Source organism: Triturus cristatus, chromosome 5_1 (genome assembly GCF_964204655.1).
Source record: "Triturus cristatus chromosome 5_1, aTriCri1.1, whole genome shotgun sequence".
Taxonomy (NCBI): domain Eukaryota; kingdom Metazoa; phylum Chordata; class Amphibia; order Caudata; family Salamandridae; genus Triturus; species Triturus cristatus.
The window spans coordinates 804,811,050-804,830,014 of record NC_140587.1 but is presented as its reverse complement, the minus strand read 5'-3'; the positions used below and the strand labels follow the sequence as shown (position 1 = coordinate 804,830,014).

Genomic DNA, 18,965 nt, shown 5'->3' with positions numbered 1-18,965 from the left:
ATCTTAAAATGATGTCTGCCTCCATTTAGGTTAAAACCTTTGTTGCACATATGTGGTGACTGCACTTGCTGGCTGGTTGTCTGACTGAGGCCTCTTAACCACGCATCTGAGGACAAAGCTCAATAATGGAGTTGCATCATTTCCCTTCAGTACTGAGAACCCCCAGATGTCATTACCCCTGACCTCTCAGTATCAGGCAAGGGCGTTGTAATGAGCACTCCACAGTCTGGTCTAGAGCGCCTGATCTAACATTGACTAAGCCTGTGATCATGTCCCTTTTCCTTACTAGCCTCACCTGATGCCTGCACGTCACCTGGAGCCTACACATGAGGCGTTTTGCTCCATTCCACCAGGATTTATCCTAATTTGAGAATGAGTAACACAAAGCACAAATCCTCTGTTTATACTTATTTCTCCATTCAGTCATCCGTGGATGTTTTCGCACTTTATGAAATCAGCCATGGTTAATATTTTATTTTCACCTGTTTATGCCGGGGTTGCTTTTTCTAGCATTTTTCTGCCAACTGTGAAATCGAAGTCCAATACTTGGCTGATCAGTAAGCCTTTGCTTCTCTCTAAACTCTTGATTAGAGACCACAAGCCAGTTCTCTCTGGCGGTTTTCTTCTCCCTCAGGTTCAAGGTTTCCCATGGATATCTTAGTCGGATTCTATCTGAAAGAAACGTGTTAGTGATAGATTCCTTACCTTAGAATTACCCCCAGGCGTCAGACTGGATCCGAAAGTTTTCGGCTGCAGTACCCCTGCATGTAGAAAGGTGGCGTTGTGCGGCACTGCGTTGGTCGTTGGCATCGTGGTCGCCGAGATGACGTTGCAGCAGCTGCTTAGACGCCGCCCTCGTGCGCTGAGGTCAGTAATTTCTTTTTATGCGCCAGCAGGAGCAGATCCGGAAAGAGCGGTACTCCCAGTCACTTTTTGACTGAGTTTATTCAATGCTTTTTGTCTCTATTTTCCGAGTCGATCGACTCCTGGTGCAGTTAGGAGGCCTGGCTTCAAGTCCTGCGGGGATTGTCATCGCATGATGTCGGTGACCGACCCGCACCGCGTGTGTCTTTACTGCCTGGAGCGCGGTCACGACCCCAAGTCGTGCTCCGAATGCCGGGCCATGGCACCGAAGACTTTGCGGGAGCGGTCCCGAAAGTTGGTAGAAGTCCGGAACTTGGCTCTGCGCCGTTTAAGGTCCTGGTCCCGTGGGAGGTCGAGGGACCGGTCGCGGAGCCGCCACCACCGTTCATCTGGATCGAAGTCTTCGCACTCGGGGTCAGGTAAGACTAAGCATTCCAAGAAGTTGAAGAAGCGCCTCTGCTCTCCCACTTCCCCTCGCTGGTCGTGCGATGCGGCTGAGGGTGCGGGTGGTGCCTCCTCTGCCTTCAGGCCCCGCGGGCCGGACTGGGTGTCCTAGCCCTTGATGCCGGCGGATCCGGCATCGCTGTCTGCTCCGGCGCTGCAGGGCCCCCATGGATCCAGGCCTGGATACCAGGCGACGTCGGTTAACCTTGTGACACCTCCACCGACGTCGACCATACCGGCACCACCGGACAACGTCCCCCCTGGTTTCAGCCCCGATGTGGATACAGCGCCGGACCAGCGTCACTCGACGCCGATTCTGACGCCGATGGGGGATTTCTATCCCTATCTCCATCCTCCTTATTTTCGGCCTGTTCATCAGCCTTCGGAGGAAGGGGAGGACTGAAAGGGGTCTGAGGACCCTCTCGCAGCACAATGTGAGTTTGACCCGGACTGGGCAGTGGAGTTGGGGTATGCCAGTGGTCTTGATACCTCTCCTGACCTTGGCATGCTGTCTCCTCCTACCGTGGCTATGGAGGAGGGTGCAAGTTACGCAGTGGTGTTGCGTAGGGCGGCCGAGGCCCTCCATCTCGAGCTCCCTACAGTGGCCATCAAGACTAACCTTCTGACAGAAGTGCTTCAGCTAGCAGCTACTTCTGCGGAGCCACTGCTGCCTTTTAATGATGCACTTTCAGACATTTTTTTGTGCACCTGGTCCAGGCCCAACACAGGGGCTCCTGTGGATAGGAACGTGGCCTGACGCCATCGCCCAGCTCAGGGCGACCCCATTTTCCTTTCCCAACAGCCCACCCTTGAGAGCTTGGTTGTCCAAGCCTATGCGTCCCCGAGCGCATTCCCTACTGCACCACCGGACAGGGAATCCAAGAAACAGGAGCAGTTCGGTAAGAAGATTTTTCTTCCACCAGTTCAGGGCTGCGGTCTATGAACACTGTATGTCTCTTGGGCCGTGATTCCCACTCTGTGTGCGATATGGTGGCGCAAGTGCTGCCTCAATGTCCGGAGGAGGCCCGGACTGTGCTCGCTCAAGATATTGCTGAAGGGAGGTATGCAGCCAAGTTCACTATTCGTTGTGGCCTTGACACCGCCGACTCGCTGGGCAGGCCGATTTCCACGCCTTGCTGAGGACTACTGGTTTTTCCGGGGATGTCCAGAACACTCTGATTGACATGACTTTTGATGGCTTTCGGCATTTCGGCAATAAAGCAGCTAGTGCGTTGGAGTGCTCCAAGTACTCGCGGGCTACGGCCAAGTCCTGGGCCTTTCCGCTACACGCCCTTCTCCGCCTTCTGCTTTTCGTTCCTTTCGTAGCCGTGGAAGGGGCGCCCTGACACGTTCGCTACAGAGCCACAGGCCTGTGCAGCAGCAGCAGTCTCAGTGCGGCCATGGACGTGGGACCCACCGTGCCGTGTCCGGGGGCCAGCGGGTGGGTCAGTCCTCCTCCACCTCAGCCACTGCTGCCTCCAAACCTTCCTAGTCCGTTTTTTCAGGCCCATCAAACGCCAGTGAGCGGCAGGATTCGCCATCACCTCCCCCACTGGCGCACCATTACTTCGGACAGGTGGGTTTTACAAATAGTCCGAAGGGGCTGCTCCCTCCCCTTCGAGCCTACCCCTCCAGCCATGCCACCCCAGTATCACCGCATGTCGGGGATCACTTGACACTTCAACAGGAAGTCGCAGCCCTCTTGGCCAAGGGGGCTATCGAGCGCGTTCCTGTACCAGAAGTAGGACGTGGTTGTTACTCCCACTACTTTCTGGTGCCCAAGAAGGACAAGGGCATGAGTCCTATCCTGGACCTCGGGGACGTCAATCGCTTCCTCCGGAAGGAGAAGTTCAAGATGTTAACTCTGGCTCCGGTCTTGTCTACCCTCGACCTCGGAGACTGGATGGTAGCGTTGGACCTGCAGGATGCATATTTCCTTATTCCTGTCCTGCCGGCCCACCGGCAGTACCTGCAGGTCATGGTGGGCCACGAGCACTTTCAGTTTACTGTGCTCCCCTTTTGCCTTACCAGCGCCCCTCGGGTGTTCACAAAAGTGATGGTGGTGGTCGCAGCTCATCTGCGCAGATCAGGGGTTCCAGTTTTCCCCTATCTTGACGACTGGCTGTTGAAGACTGGCTCGCCCCAGACAGTCGTCTCCCACCTCCAGACTACGGCCGACCTCCTGCACTCGCTGGGGTTCTCCATCAACGTGCCAAAGTCGCATCTGATTCCCTCTCAGAAGCTCCTCTTCATCGGAGCGGTTCTGGATACGATGCTCTTTTGGGTCTATTCTCCCGAACGGCGAGTTCAGGATATTCAGGCTCTAATTCCAATCTTTCGGCCTCTATTCTGGGTTTCGGTCCGGATGACCCTGAGGCTGCTGGGCCTCATGGCCTCCTGCATCCTGCTGGTCGATCATGCCAGATGGCATATGCGGGCTCTGCAGTGGGACCTGAAGTTCCAGTGGGCGCAGCATCAGGGGAACCTGTCCGATTACGTCCAGATCTCGGAGGGCACTGCACAGCAATTGCAGTGGTGACTCACAAACCGGCATTGGGTCAATGGCAGATCCCTCTCCCTTTCCCAACCGGAGCACACAGTGGTGACTGATGCGTCCCACCTGGGATGGGGCGGCCACATGGGAGAGGCGGAGATCAGAGGCCTCTGGTCTCCGTTGGGGTCCAGTCTCCATATCAACCTTATGGAGCTCTGGGCGATTCGACTTGCACTGAAGGCATTCCTACCCTCTGTCAAGGGGAGAGTAGTGCAGGTGTTCACAGACAACACCACCGCCATGTGGTACTGCAACAAATAGGGCGGGGTGGGGTCGTGGACCCTATGTCAAGAGGCCCTCCGCCTCTGGACATGGCTGAAACATCAGGGCTAATCCCTGGTGGTTCAACACCTGGCAGGTTCTCTGAACGCCAGGGCGGACAAACTCAGCCTCCGGTGCATGATGGATTACGAATGGCGTCTTCACTCTGAGGTGGTGCAAGGTCTCTTTCAACAGTGGGGAGAGCCTTGGTTAGATCGATTCGCCACCAAAGAGAATGGGCAATGTCAGCAATTCTGCACATTGGAATTTCCAAGGCGGCACTCACTAGGCAACGCTTTTTGTCGCGAGTGTAGTTGTGGTCTGCTGTATGCCTTTCCTCCTATACCACTTCTGCTCAGAGTGCTGAAGAAGATCAGGTGCGACCGGGCCCAAGTCAATCTTGTGGCTCTGGATTCAGCACGAAGAGTCTGGTATCCCGAGCTGTTCAACATGGCCATCGATCCTCTGATCAGACTGCCTCTTCGGGAGGATCTTCTGTCGCAGCAGCAGGGGACAGTCCTCCACCCAAACCTGTCCAGCCTCCACTTCCTTGAGTGGAGATTGAGCGGCGGCAGTTGACTTCTTTCGACCTGCCTCCTGAAGTCTGTGATGTCATTCTGGCAGCCAGGCGTCCCTCCACTAAGTTGGTATACGCCTGCAGGTGGAACAAGTTTGTGGCATGGTGCACAGCAATGGCTGTGGATCCTCTTTCTGTCCCTCTGTCTGAAGTCCTACTGTTCCTTCTTTCTTTGGCCCAGCAGGGCTCTGCTCTAGGCACTATCCAGGGCTACCTTTCTGCAATTTCAGCCTTTTTTCTCAGGCTTCCTGATCAGCCCTCTCTTTTCAAGTCCCCTGTTGTTAATAGATTCCTCCAAGGCATTACTCAATTTTTCCCTCCTATTCTGTTCATAATGCCACAGTGGGACTTGAACCTGGTTCTCGCATATTTGATGTGCGCTCCGTTTGAGCCTCTTCACAACTGTCCTCTTCGTCTGTTAACTTTGAAGACTGCTTTCCTGGTTACCATCACCTCTGCTAGGAGAGTGAGTGAGCTCTCACGCCGGGCAGACCATCACTTTGCCCACCTTCTTTCCACCTACGCATCCTCCCAGAGAGGAAGAGTGGCTCCACCGTCTGGACCCAGAAGGTGCGCTCTTATTTTACCTGAATCGCACACAACAGTTCCGGGTGGATGACCAACTCGTTGTTGGCTACGTAGGCGCCAATAAAGGTCGTGCCGTACACAAGCGGACTATCTCCAGATCGGTCGTTTTATGTATTCAATCCTGTTATTCTCTGGCAAAAAAGGAGCCTCCGTTGGGACTGCGTGCCCATTCCACCAGGGCGACGGCTGCCACTACAGCATTGGGACGTGGTGTCCCCTTGCAAGACATCTGTCAGGCAGCTACGTGGGCCTCGTTGCACACTTTTACTAAGCTTTATTGTCTGGACAGCCAAGTCCGGAGAGACGGCTTCTTGGGCCGTTCTGTTCTCCGGGACTTCCTGGTGTGATCTTGGTTCGCAGACCATCCACCAGGGTTAGTATTGCTGGGGTATCTATTCTAAGGTAAGGAATCTATCACCAACGTGTTTTTTTCAGATGCACAAGTTACTTACCTTCGGAACTGATACGGTAAGAAACATTAGTTAGTGATAGATTCCTTACCGCCACACCCATCCTCCCCATTCTGCGAACTGATTTCTAGGGTAAAGGTCATCCCTTTCAGGGCCTTAGTTTCTATGCACCAGTGGTCAGTATCTTGCATGGCTCTGCGTTGCTGGCGCGGAAAGTCGTGTACAGAACTGACGTAAGCGTGAGAGGACGGCGTCTAAGTAGCTGCCGCAATGTCATCTCGGCGACCACGACAACAACAAAGGACGGGGAGCCGCACGACGCCACCTTCCGACGCGCAGGGGTACTGCTGACGAAAACTTTCCAGATCCAGTCTGAGGCCTGGGGGTAATTCTGAGGTAACTAACTAATGTTTCGTACAGATATATCGTTACCGAAGGTAAGTAACTTGTGCATTAGGTGACTTTTACTGCTTGGTTTTCTCCGTTAATTTTTCAACTTCACACAGCAGCTTAATTCATGGTCTTCACACAGCAGCTTAATTCATGGTTTTCACAGCTCTTCTGCCTATCCCTATGTGTTGGAAGTACATGTTTTATAAGGCATAAGCACAGGACAGCTTTTAGAAGTATTGACTTGCAACATTAATCTAGACAAATCTTGTCTCTAGTTCTGTCACTAGTTTAAATTATTTAGGTGGTGGCTTACTCTGGACCTTTCTTAATGGGGAGACAACGGAGGTGCTGTGGATCAAGTTGCAGAGATCCACATGAGAAAAAGGTGGGAGAAAAGAAAACCATCTCAGAAGCCAGATGAAACTATGTGATTTGGTATCTTTAATAAAATAAGTCTCTGATTCCATCTTTTCAATATTAAAAACAATACAAGGAAAAAAATGGTTGTAGCTACATAGAAGTCCATATGTAGGGACTAAAATCCTCGCATGGCTAGCAAAGTTTAGCCATCCTGATCTTGTAGTCTTTTTTTGACCTGCATTGTGTTTTTCTCTGTGTTCAGGGATGTACAAGTTCACTCAAAGTGCACCTTGTTTAATACTGCTGAAAATTGTGTACACCTAGCATTGCTTGCTAGACAAAGTTGCTGTCCTGAATACAACACGGCATCAAACATTACTAATTCTGGAAACGACAGAAGCTCTGTGACAGACACTTATCTCTTTTAGAAGCAAGTCACAATAACAGATTAGTTTGTGAGTATGCTGGCTCACTAAAAGAATTAGTAAGAGTATAGATCTCGAAGATCAAATTTAGAGTGAGGCCTCCAACATTTACATTTGGCTGTCCTAAAAGATAACCAAAGACCTTCACCTGAGCTGGCACTTCTGGGGAAGAAACCCCCTCCTCAAGTATTAGGGTATCTTTCATAGATTCACATGCTTGAATAATTCCCCGTCGTCGGAGTGGGAGTCCCACGGTACATAAAAATAGCAATAAATATGCATAACATAGCCATATCATAGGTAAATTAGAACCAGGAAGTAAAATAGCTAGCAGTTAATAGGAAAAAATCTTCCACTTTCATGACTCGTCAAAGTCATTTTATATAGTCCAAACTACAGCCAATCAGGCGACAGCACCCTCCAGAATGTTCTCCCCAGAGGCGCAGGCTCTCAAATTTTCTACCGCACTTCGTGTGAAGAGTCTCCCTGAGCTCTGCTCAGTACTTCTCAGGTTTTCTTCAGAATTTCTTCATTCATGATGTCTTCTAAGAAATCTCTCTTTAGACCTTGTGAGTCTTGTGGGAAACCCCGGCTGTTTTCTGAGGACCCCCACAAGAAGTGCATTTACTGCTTGTATCCAGAACCCCAGGTGAGACCGCAAAATCTGCAGAACTTTCCCTCAAAAAACTCTGAGGGACAGAGAGGGATTTCTACTTCTGTGGCTACAGAAGATTAAGGATCAAGACAACCCTTTATCTGAAGTTGGAAGTGTTTCATCTGTCAGGTCTGCTTCCTCTAGGAAAAGGACTAGCGACATGGATTTGAACTCTCCTGGGGCTAAGAGTGCTGAGTTGCCTTCCACTTCCAAAAAGGCTCCTCCACCTACTAAGGGAAAAACGTTGCCCTCTACGCCCCCGAGAAAGACTGTGAAGTCTCTGGCTTCTAAACCTATTTCTGACAGAGATTTACCTCAGAAACTGGTTCCGTCATCGACCAACTCGATGACAACGTCTTCGTCGACTAAGCCTGCCGTCGCCGCGACGACTATGTCTACTGCAACCTCCTCGTCTCCAAAGCCTCAGATGATACTGTCGTCTGCTTCCTCGCCGTCGACGCTGGTGTCCGTCTCTGTGAGACCAACCACGTCAGTCACTGCCCTCTTGTCGACGAAGAAATTGAACTCTGTCGTCGACGCCCCTCCGTCGATGAAGAATAAGAAGACCTCATCGACGGTTGCCTCGTCGATGGTTGCTTCGTCTATGCCCACCTCGTCGACGGCTGCTTCGTCGACGCTGCTATCTTTCTGCACTGATCTTCAAGTTTGGTCGTCGTCTACGGCCACGGCATCCTCAAGGACATCTGCGGTGCCGCCTACACTATTGCCACCGCCGTAGACGGCGCCATCGTTTCATCAAAGGCGCAGATCTTCCTTAGAGGTCCTCTCTCCAGTTCACACATCACCCAGTAGAGTGCCTCTTGTGTTACCTGAGCAGTTACTGGATAATGGGGCAGATGATGATGAATCTGAGGAAGATGACCGATTTCGTACTGCCAGGAGCCCTTCAGAACTCTTCATTAAATACCAAGACGTAGATCAAGAAGAGGAGTACTATCCTGACACTGCTCCTCCAGCTCCAGAGTCAAACCCTACGGCAAAATTGCCTCTATCACTTCTAAACAATCTGCAGTACATGCTCGATGACTATTACCGCCGATTTCCTCCATCTGAATCGGCTTCTTCTGTACCACCTACACCCATTCCTCAATCTTCAACAGTGTTGAGGTCGCCCAGACCAGTTTCTCCTGTACCTTCGATGTCTCATCATCAGGAAGCCCACACCACGGATGATAACAGAGAAGAAGGAGAATTAGATGACAGATCTCTCCTTACAGAATGGGATGACTATCAAATACAAATGCCGTCTCCTTTGACGCCTGCTCCTGTTGACTCGCCTCCAGTTGACATCAGAGGTTTTCATGTTTTGATGGAAAGGGCAGCATAACGGTTCCTTCTTCCCATGGAAACAAAGAAGGATGATTGTTTCCTTTACGATTTTAAAGACGAGCCGAGGAAACAAGTGCAAAGTATTCTTATTATTGACTTTATTTGTCGGGAAGGACTGAAAGTCATGCAAACTCCTGCCTCTATTCCGGCGGCCCTGCCTCGCCTTGCAAAGAAGTATAAGGCGCCAGATAACTCACCAGCATGCCTGATAGGCCAGCCTAAGGCAGATTCCGTTAATGCCCAAGCAGCACAACGCAGAGCACGGAATCTCTCATCTCCATTGTCTGCACCCCCGGATCAGGATGGGAGACGTCTAGACGCAATTGGAAAAAAGGTTTCGACCATGGTGGCCACTACTGTCCGTGCAGCTAACTCACTGGCCATCTTGGGCCGCTCCGATGGACAGATGTGGTCCGACATCTCTCCTTACATCGAGATGTTACCTGAGCCCTCCAAGGCGGAAGCGCTAAAAATCCTTCAGGAGGGAGAACGAATCTTGGCTGAGATTATCGATTCTGCTGTGGATGTTGCGTCTACGGGTTTTCGGCAACTGGCGGGTGCGGCTGTCCTGAGGCGACAGGGCTGGTTGAAATCCACATTTCGTCAGGAAGTTCAGACGAAAATAATCAACATGCATTTTGATGGATAGTCTCTTTTTGGTCAGCATATTGATGAAGACCTACAAGCCATTAAAAAAGATACAGAGACAGCGAGATCTCTCAGTACTCTTCAGTTTAGAAAACCGCCTTTTCATGGCGCTAGAGGCCGTGGATCCTTCTCCAGTCGAGGAGGCTATAATCAGTCAAGGCAATATCAGTCCTATCAGGGTAACCAACGTTACTCCTCACAACAACAACAATCCTTCAGGCAGCAACCAACTACGTCTTATGCACAAAACAGGAATAACTCATCGTGGGCGGAATACGTCTAAGAAGCAGTGACAACTGTCACCTGCTCAACCGCTCAATCCTACAAAAGTTGGAGGGAGAATCTCCCGTTTTTACCCAACCTGGTCTGCTAGAACGACAGATAAATGGGTCTTGGACATTGTGGCCAGAGGCCACGTTCTGGAGTTTACCAAACTTCCTCCACATTCTCTTCCCAAAGGTCCACCTCCAGCTCATCTCAGAGCTTTTCTCCCAAATCAATTTCATGTTAAAAAAGGGAGCAATCAAGGTGGTTCCAAAATTACAAAGAGGCACCAATTTCTATTCCAGATTTTTTCTAATAAAGAAATCGGGAAAATGGCGCACCATCTTGGATCTTCTTTCCCTCAACAAATATCTCAAAAAACAATCCTTCCGGATGTTGACTTTACAAGAAGTCCTTCAACTCCTCTCTACAGGGGATTACATGACCACCCTCGACCTCCAAGACGCTTACTTTCATGTACCCATTTTATCCAGACACAGAAAGTTCTTGAGATTCACAGTGGCTGGCAGAGACTTCCAGTTCAAAGTCCTTCCCTTCGGACTACGTTCCGCGCCCCGTGTCTTCACCAAAGTTGTGGCACCGATGGCTGCACACCTTCGATTGGAAGGAATCCAAAATTTTCCTTATTTAGACGACTGCCTTATCAAGGCGAATTCCTTCGCAGTCGCAAACGTCCATACTCAGAAATGTCTGTCACTCTTCCAGTCTCTGGGTCTCTCCATCAATCTGGACAAGTCTCAACTCATCCCATCACTAACAAGGACATACTTGGGAGCCACCATAGACACTTTACGGACACAAGCCTTTGTCTCAACCAAAAGACAACAAAAGCTGTGCAAGCTTGCCCAACTACTACGATCAACAAGCATTGAAAATGCAATAGGTCTCGCCTTTGATTAAGTTAGCCATTTGCTTTGCTAATGGTATTGTATAGCAAAGCAAATTGCTTTAACTTAATGAAAGGCAAGACCTATTGTATTTTAATGCTTGTTTCTTAATTGCTGAAGGACTAGTGTCTACGTAACATGGACACGTCTCGCTTTAGCATCTAAAATCGAAGCGTCCCTCTATTGAGACTTACTCTGATTTGGAGGAGCTTTTCAGGATTTCTTTTAAGTACAGAATCTGGGAATCACAAGAGAGAACACTTCGCTTTTTCTGCCCACTGACTGGCGCGTGACAAACTTAAGTCAGTGTTTTTGTATAGTGCTATCTGCCACCTATTTTGTCTTTTCAAACCATAATATGAAAGCATTTCTGTAGTCTCGTTTAGAGGAACTCCGTGGAAGGATGAGAGGCTAAACTGACACTGCCGGGATTCGAACTGTGGGTCGCAGCAGATGCCAGGTGCCCGTGCAACTCGCTGAGCCATCTTCCCAGTAGGACTCATTTACGACGGGAAGGAATATCCCACAGGGCATTTTATGATCAGGATATTCCAGTATGATGTAAGACGGTCTGTATGAGCGAAAAGTTTAATACAACACCCCTATCAGATGCCAGTCAAAGTACAAAACGAGGAAGGTACCCTTGTGTAGGGGTCGCGTCCATCCTTAGGGCAGTTTGGTGCATGACCGATGTGTTCTCGGTTTAATACAGCGTTCTGATGTCCTGTACCGCCCACGCTTCCCGCAACCCTTTTTACAGGCCCATTAAGGCAGACACCCTACCTGGCTGCCCTCTCTTTAAGCTGGATTCGCCTCCCCCGGAAGGAGGGAGGGCAGGTAGGAAGCAAGAGCAGCAACTGAAGGAAGAAAGGGGGAGACGCACGAGAAAGTACAATTCAAAGTACACAAGGAAGATAGTTGGAAAAACATGCACTCTCGCCAAAAAGTAAAAGAGTACCTGAAAAGCGAGGAGCGAAAGGACACAAGTAATGGTTTCATGCTCCGGGTAGAAACAAACACCAGAATAAGAAGGGAAGCACAAGCACATAGAAGCTGGGGAATGAGAAGCAAATAAATGACAGCGACAGCAAAACCAACCAAACGGCAAGCAATGTAAGAACTGAACGGTTTATAAATAATCGTATTTACGAGATGAAACTGGTAAACTCAAGGTCAAAGCTTTCGACATTGCTCTTTTGCGAATACGTTGTTTAAAAATTAATTGTGAAGAAGCGCCATACTTGGAGAATGATAAGGAAAGCAAAAAAGTGGTATTCAATATTCTGTCTTTACTATAATGACATGTTGCCTTCCCAGCAACTCGGTCATAAGACAACACAAGTAAATATGCACTATTTATCAAAATTTAGTGTATGGTTGAGGATGCCAACAGCTAGGAGGTACATCCTTAGAAAAAAGCGTCCTACAAGCGGGTGGGTGGTGTACAGAATCGACTCTTGAGCCAGAGCATTCTAGTCCCGTTAGGGCATGGTAAGTATTTATCACCGTGTTGTGGTTCGAATATGAGAGGGGGCCTTGCTTAAATGGGTACCTACTGTGTCTGTGACAACCAACTCTTTCATTTTACCATTAGCTTGTCTCCTGACAAGTGAAGTGCTCTGCAATTATTTATTTAGCTGCTAATCCGTATGAGTTCCTTGCCAATAGTATTGATATTACCCGTGCTATAGTATTACCTGATAAGTGCATACAAGTTTGAGGCATAGAAGCTACACATTGAGAATTGTTAATTTGACAAAACGTCTGAAAGTTACTGAGCATATTACCTAAATGAGAATAAGTTACATATTTTTCGAAAAGAACAACACTGCGTAGATATTACATTTATTGTGAGACACTGGCTGACTAGATGTTCTAGCACAGTACATCTGCTATGAGTAAGCTTTCGCTGTTCGACTTCAGTGACTCATGAAAATCAAAGCCAAAACAGGAAGTACTTGTCAATTTAGAGATTTTACGGTAGCATCTTTATCCTGTGTTTCCAAGGACAGCAGCAATTAATAAACTTCTTTGAATGGCCTGACACCAAAGTATTTGTGGCAGACACTGCGCTGCCACCTTTATACTGAGATTGGTGTAGAGATAGTGTTAGAACGGGTTGTTAGTTTAGTGGTGGGGAGGTGGGTCCGTCAGTGGGTGCCACCTCTAGTTACTCTATATGATAATAGGATAGGGTGCATGGTAAGGGGTGATGCACAGTGTAGTAACTCGTTTCTGCCCTGCATTCGAGTATAAATAGCGATTAAGAATAGAGGTGCATCGTTAAAATGACAAATCGGTAGTTTGGTGGGGAATAACGCCTTTCAACCATAGCACATAAATCCACTTCACTGATGCAAACGCTGTGGATAGGGATACTGCTGATGGGGTCAGTGTGGTGGAGGCGGATGGAGAACCCCGGCGGTACTTTATTTGAAGCATACATTCCACTGATCCTTTCTAGTAGCGTACATGTGTATAATGGCGATAAAAATTGATTTAGCATTAGATAGGTAGGGTTGTAAAACTGTGAAGATGCACCTAAGGGCCCCAACGCTTAAACTCATGAGGTACAGAACAAACTGCGCTCAGACCCCGTATTGGGTATGTCTGGTGGTGGCAGTTGGATGTGTCAGTAGCTGGGGATGGCCATTACAGTATAGAGTATCACAAGTGTGTAAAAGCGGAATTTTGGGTGAGAGCCTAACCTTTTGATCCTCAGCACGCACTGTGCTGATGCCCTCTCGTTGTCCCAGTCGCTGCTCACTGTGGGATCCCAAAAGCTGGAGTATGGGAGGAGTGCGGTCCCTGCTGATGGCAAGTCGTTCAGTGGCGAGATTGTGCCTATAGGTGGCATGGGTGCAATGGTCGCGAATGGGGGCATAGGAGCAATAGTTACGATAGGAGGGACGCCTCTGGGCTGCACTCCGTAGCCAGCTGCTGCCCATAACTCCGCTGGCAGGAAGGTGGGGTTCCCCGCGCCGTCTCTCGACACAGGTGATGCCCCTGAACCGTTGCCACCAGCTGCCAACACCGCGTCCTCCCCAGGGCTCTCTGCCATTCCATTGCTACGGCCACTTCCGGGACCAGCGAGACGAGAACAGACTCTGCGCACAGTAGATCGTCGAGTTTGAAGACAGAACGTCTCAGATAGAACCAACAAGTCTTGATCCAGAGTGTCCCGCTTGGGAGATTAAAAAGTAAATTGCTGATAAGCAACTAGACTGCTAATTTATATTCTGACTGTGCCCGCAGTGGCGCCACGCTGCTGGACTAAACAACTTTAGGCTCCTACAGTGTTTCGTGCAATTAGCGCGTGACAGACTCATTTTGATCGAACTGCTCTTCCCTGAGCTAGTCAGAATCATTTAATTTTTAGTCTGTAAAAAACACGTTAGTCCGTAAAATGCCTAAACGCCATCACTGTATGTATGTGGGTGAAGCTAGCCAACAAGCTCCTTGCTTTGGCATAGGCAGCCTCGTGTTTATAATTGCATCGCGCTTTCACTTAAAGTGAAAGTGCGATGCAATTCTAAACACACTGCTGCCTTTGCCAAAGGGGAATGGTAAAAAAAGTGCGTAGCGGCTAATTAGGAGACACTGTCTCCCGCCGCCAGTAAGAGATCCAATCCCGCTGGGCGTGGATAAAAGGAGACAGGGTGGCAACAAGCAGCGATTGACATGCCTTGCATGCAATCATTGCACTGCCTTCGGCATAATTAGAGACGCCAAACGACGCGCACAAATCAAAACTGAAGGCGGAACTGGGACGAGGCTTCTGGAATCGTATCGATTCCAAGAAGCCTCGTAAGACGAGAGCAGCGCATGTGCTGCTTACGTCAGGCCGAAACCTAAAAAGGTGCGTTTCTGTCCGACAGTTCAAGTCACTTCTAGGGATGCTGTCATCCTGCATTCCCTTGGTCCCCAACTGTCGTGTCAAAATGAGACCCCTGCAAGAGGAGCTCAACAACCAATGGCTACAGGTCTCGGGGTCCTTCAGCGATCTCATCCGCATCACTCCTCAGATGAGGAAAGCATTACTCTGGTGGACTTGCAACAGGAACGTGGCAGTAGGCCTCTCATTCCTAGTGGAAGCTCCAAGTTTTGTCATCACCACGGACGCCTCCCTTGAAGGGTGGGGAGCGCACCTTCAAGGACTAACAGTCAACGGCAAATGGGATGCTCAACAAAAGACTTGGCATATCAACCTTTTAGAGTTGCTAGCAATCTTCCTGGCCCTAAAATCTTTTCGCACCATCATTCTAGGAGTATCAGTGTTGATCCAGAAAGACAACACAACAAGTATGCACTACCTAAACAAACAGGGAGGGACAAGATCCACTCTGCTGTCCCAGCAAGCCCAGCAAATTTGGGATTGGGCGATCCGACACCAAATGACTCTGTCAGCAGTCCATGTTCCGGGGGTATCCAACATCCTGGCGGACTCCCTCAGCAGGTCCACAGTGTCCAATCACGAGTGGGAGCTCCATCATCCAACGTTGGATCGTATATTTCAGAAGTGGGGTCGACCCGATCTGGACTTGTTCGCGACCAGTCTGAACTGCAAATGCCCATTCTACGCAAGTTGGCTTCCCCAACAAGACTTGTGCGGGATTGCATTTTTGATGAATTGGTCGCAGATCTATGCCTACGCTTTTCCACCGATACCGTTGGTTCCCAGGGTTCTCCGGAAAATGAAGGAGCCTTGTCGCCTACTCTTAATAGCTTCCAGGTGGCCTCACCAGTTCTGGTTTACCGAACTCCTCCTTCTATCCGAATGTCATCCCATTCAGTTGCAAACAATACCAAATCTCCTATCCATTCACAACAAGCAGATCTGCCACCCGGATCCTGCATCTCTGCGCTTAGCAGCCTGGCGCCTGAACACCTTGAGTTTGCCCACTTAGACAATCCTTCGGAGTGTAGGGAGGTCTTAGCTAATGCTAGAGCGCCCTCCACAATAAAAACCTACATGCTCAAATGGAAGCGTTTTTGCCTCTGGTGTCAAGCCGCCAACATTCACCCAGTACATGCAGAACCGGAACAACTATTGCCTTTCTTTTTACATTTGGCAAGGTCAGGCCTTTCCCATTCCACTCTTAAAGTATTCTTAGCGGCTATCTCAAGATTCTGACGAGATGGTACACATTCTCTTTACTCCTCTCGGATCATTCAACAATTCTTCAAAGGATTGTTTCGTATGTTTCCTCCTATCCGCCGTCCGCCTCCACCCTAGCATCTTAACATTGTTCTGTCACAACTCATGCGACACCCCTTTGAACCTATTCATAGAGCTAATTTGAAGTTTGTCATGGAAGATGTCTCTGCTGTTGGCTCTCCAGTCAGCCAGGCGGGTCAGTGACATTCAAGCCTTCACTATCAAAGCGCCTTTCCTTCAATTCACCAGGGACTCTGTAGTACTCCGCACTAACCCCATTTTTGTGCCTTCTGATTTTCATCTCAATGAACCAGTTATTTTAAAGACTTTCTTTCCTGATCCTCTATCACCTGCGGAAAGGGCTTTACATACCCTTGATGTCAAAAGATGTCTAAAATTTTACTTGCAAAGGACATCCTCAATACGAAAATCTGATCAGCTTTTCATTGCATATGGAAAAATGCGCTAAGGGCACCCAATAACCAAACAGACCATAGCTCGTTTGATCTCTGCTGCAATCTTTCTGTCATCAGCAAGCGGGTAGACCGCTGCAGGCAACTCCGAGAGCACATTCTACTAGAGCAATCTCTTCTTCTACTGCTCTCTTTGCTGGTGTGCCTCTTCATCAAATCTGCAGAGCTGCAACATGGTCCAGCAGGCACACCTTTACCAAGCAATACTGTCTAGAAGCTGCCAGCAATGCAGACACATCTGTGGGACAAGCGGTTCTCTGTAATCTTTTTAAATAAGGTGAGCCTCTGTTCTTCCCTCCTCCTCTTTGATGCATTCTTATGTACATATCTTTTGTGATTATATATTTATATGTTGATATGTATTTGTATATATAGATATGTGTATATATATATTTCTTTGATCTCACAAGCATCCTTATGGAATTACTGCTTTCTACTCTGATTCAAGCATGTGAATCTATGAAAGATACCCTAATATTGGAGAAGAACAACAGTTACTTACCTGTAAACTGTGGTTCTCCAGTATTGTATCTTTTTAAGATTCACATGCGACCCACCAACCTCCCCTCAGAGGCTTTTACTCTTATATCACACTTGTGCTGGAAAATCTGAGAGCCTGAGCCTCTGCGGAGAACATTCTGGAGGGTGCTGTCGCCCGATTGGCAGTATTTTGGACTGTATTTAATGACTTGGACGAGTCATGAAAGTGGAAGATTTTTTCCTATTAACTTCTAGCTATTTTACTTCCTGGTTCTAATTTACCTATGATATGGCTATGTTATGCATATTTATTGCTATTTTTATGTCCTGTGGGACTCCCACTCCGACGGGGAATGATTCAAGCATGTGAATCTATGAAAGATACCAATACTGGAGAACCACAGTTTACAGGTAAGTAACGTATGTTCTTCTCTACCCCTCCGGTAACCATGTGCACCACACCCACCCCACCAGCACTACATAAGCTTGTTTTACACTACACTACCTTGCAAAACAAGGAGAGGGGCTCAATCAAGTACAAAGAGATAGAGCACCAATAACTGTTAGGTTAAAAAGAATTTTCTCTTTGTACAAACATAGAGACTTATGTTACAACAAAAAACCTACTACCATTCACCCACTCGCACGCGCTCGGACAAGGTAATAACCATCTAACGTGTAGTGTTGGAAAAAGATCAATAGAGGAACTCCTTAATTCGTAAAAAGCATTGATTGATTGAAATTTATTAACAAAATAAAAAAACATAATCACAGTACATCAAAAATTAAAGAAGAATCAAACACATTGGCTAAAATTTAAACCTAAACCGTGACAATAAGGTAAAAATATATATGTACGTTGTGTCAAAGGACACATGTGGTTATGAAACAAAGCTTTCAATATAAATTAAAAATTTTAAAAAAAACCACAAAAAGACATACATGTAGATGTGTAATGGGAGGAACAATGACAAACATCCAGGTTATGTCTTGGATGTGTGGATTTGTTAAACCAGTAAACAGACACAGTCTGGTGACAATGCACCCTAGTTACTCGGAGTTCTGTTCTGCGACAAATTCCACCAGATAATCTATGCGTCAACGCGTTTCGGTGGTGTATTGTGATAAAAACCACCTTCTTCAGGACTGACAATTTAAGATTCCTCCACAGAATACCTTTAACAAACGTCCCTAAACATAAAACATAATACAGCCATTAAAAAAACATAATCTACAACAATGAAATACATATATATGTTCTACAACAATGAAATACATATATATGTTCTACAACAATGAAATACATATATATGTTTACTGGTTTAACAAATCCACACATCCAAGACATAACCTGGATGTTTGTCATTGTTCCTCCCATTACACATCTACATGTATGTCTTTTTGTGTTTTTTTTTTAAATTTTTAATTTATATTGAAAGCTTTGTTTCATAACCACATGTGTCCTTTGACACAACGTACATATATATGTTTACCTTATTGTCACGGTTTAGGTTTAAATTTTAGCCAATGTGTTTGATTCTTCTTTAATTTTTGATGTACTGTGATTATGTTATGTTTTTTTATCTTGTTAATAAATTTCAATCAATGCTTTTTACGAATTAAGGAGTTCCTCTATTGATCTTTTTCCAACACTACACGTTAGATGGTTATTACCTTGTCCGAGCGCGTGCGAGTGGGTGAATGGTAGTAGGTTTTTTGTTGTAACAGAAGTCTCTATGTTTGTACAAAGAGAAAATTCTTTTTAACCTTACACTACACTACTACTTGGTAGTAATATTAGTCCACTCCGTTGTAGGCTGCATACTATAGAATAAGGGGCAATTTGAATACAAGGGTAATGCTGTTACTGCCTGGTTCAAATATATGTACGTCTGTATTAGCCAGGATAATATCGTCATTACAGGAATGAGAATAGGTGTTGCCATGTGCAAAAGAACAGTTGTAATTGCATATCCGTAGAGAGGCTCTTGCAGATAACACAGCTGACATCTGACACCCTTCACAAACAGCAACTTAAAATAGAAAAGCAGATACCTATAGCTTGGTGAGATCAATTTAACCTGCGGACAGCAATATTGCCCAGGGCTTGCCCCTCTACATTGTGCCCTAATTGTATTTCCCAGTGTTGTGTA

General features: G+C 47.5%; 1 protein-coding gene across 2 annotated transcripts in view; it reads left to right on the top strand.

Moving 5' to 3' along the window:
* LPIN2 (lipin 2) overlaps positions 1–18,965 on the top strand; it is a 560,786-nt gene that overhangs the window by 276,834 nt on the left and 264,987 nt on the right. The window lies entirely within an intron of this gene.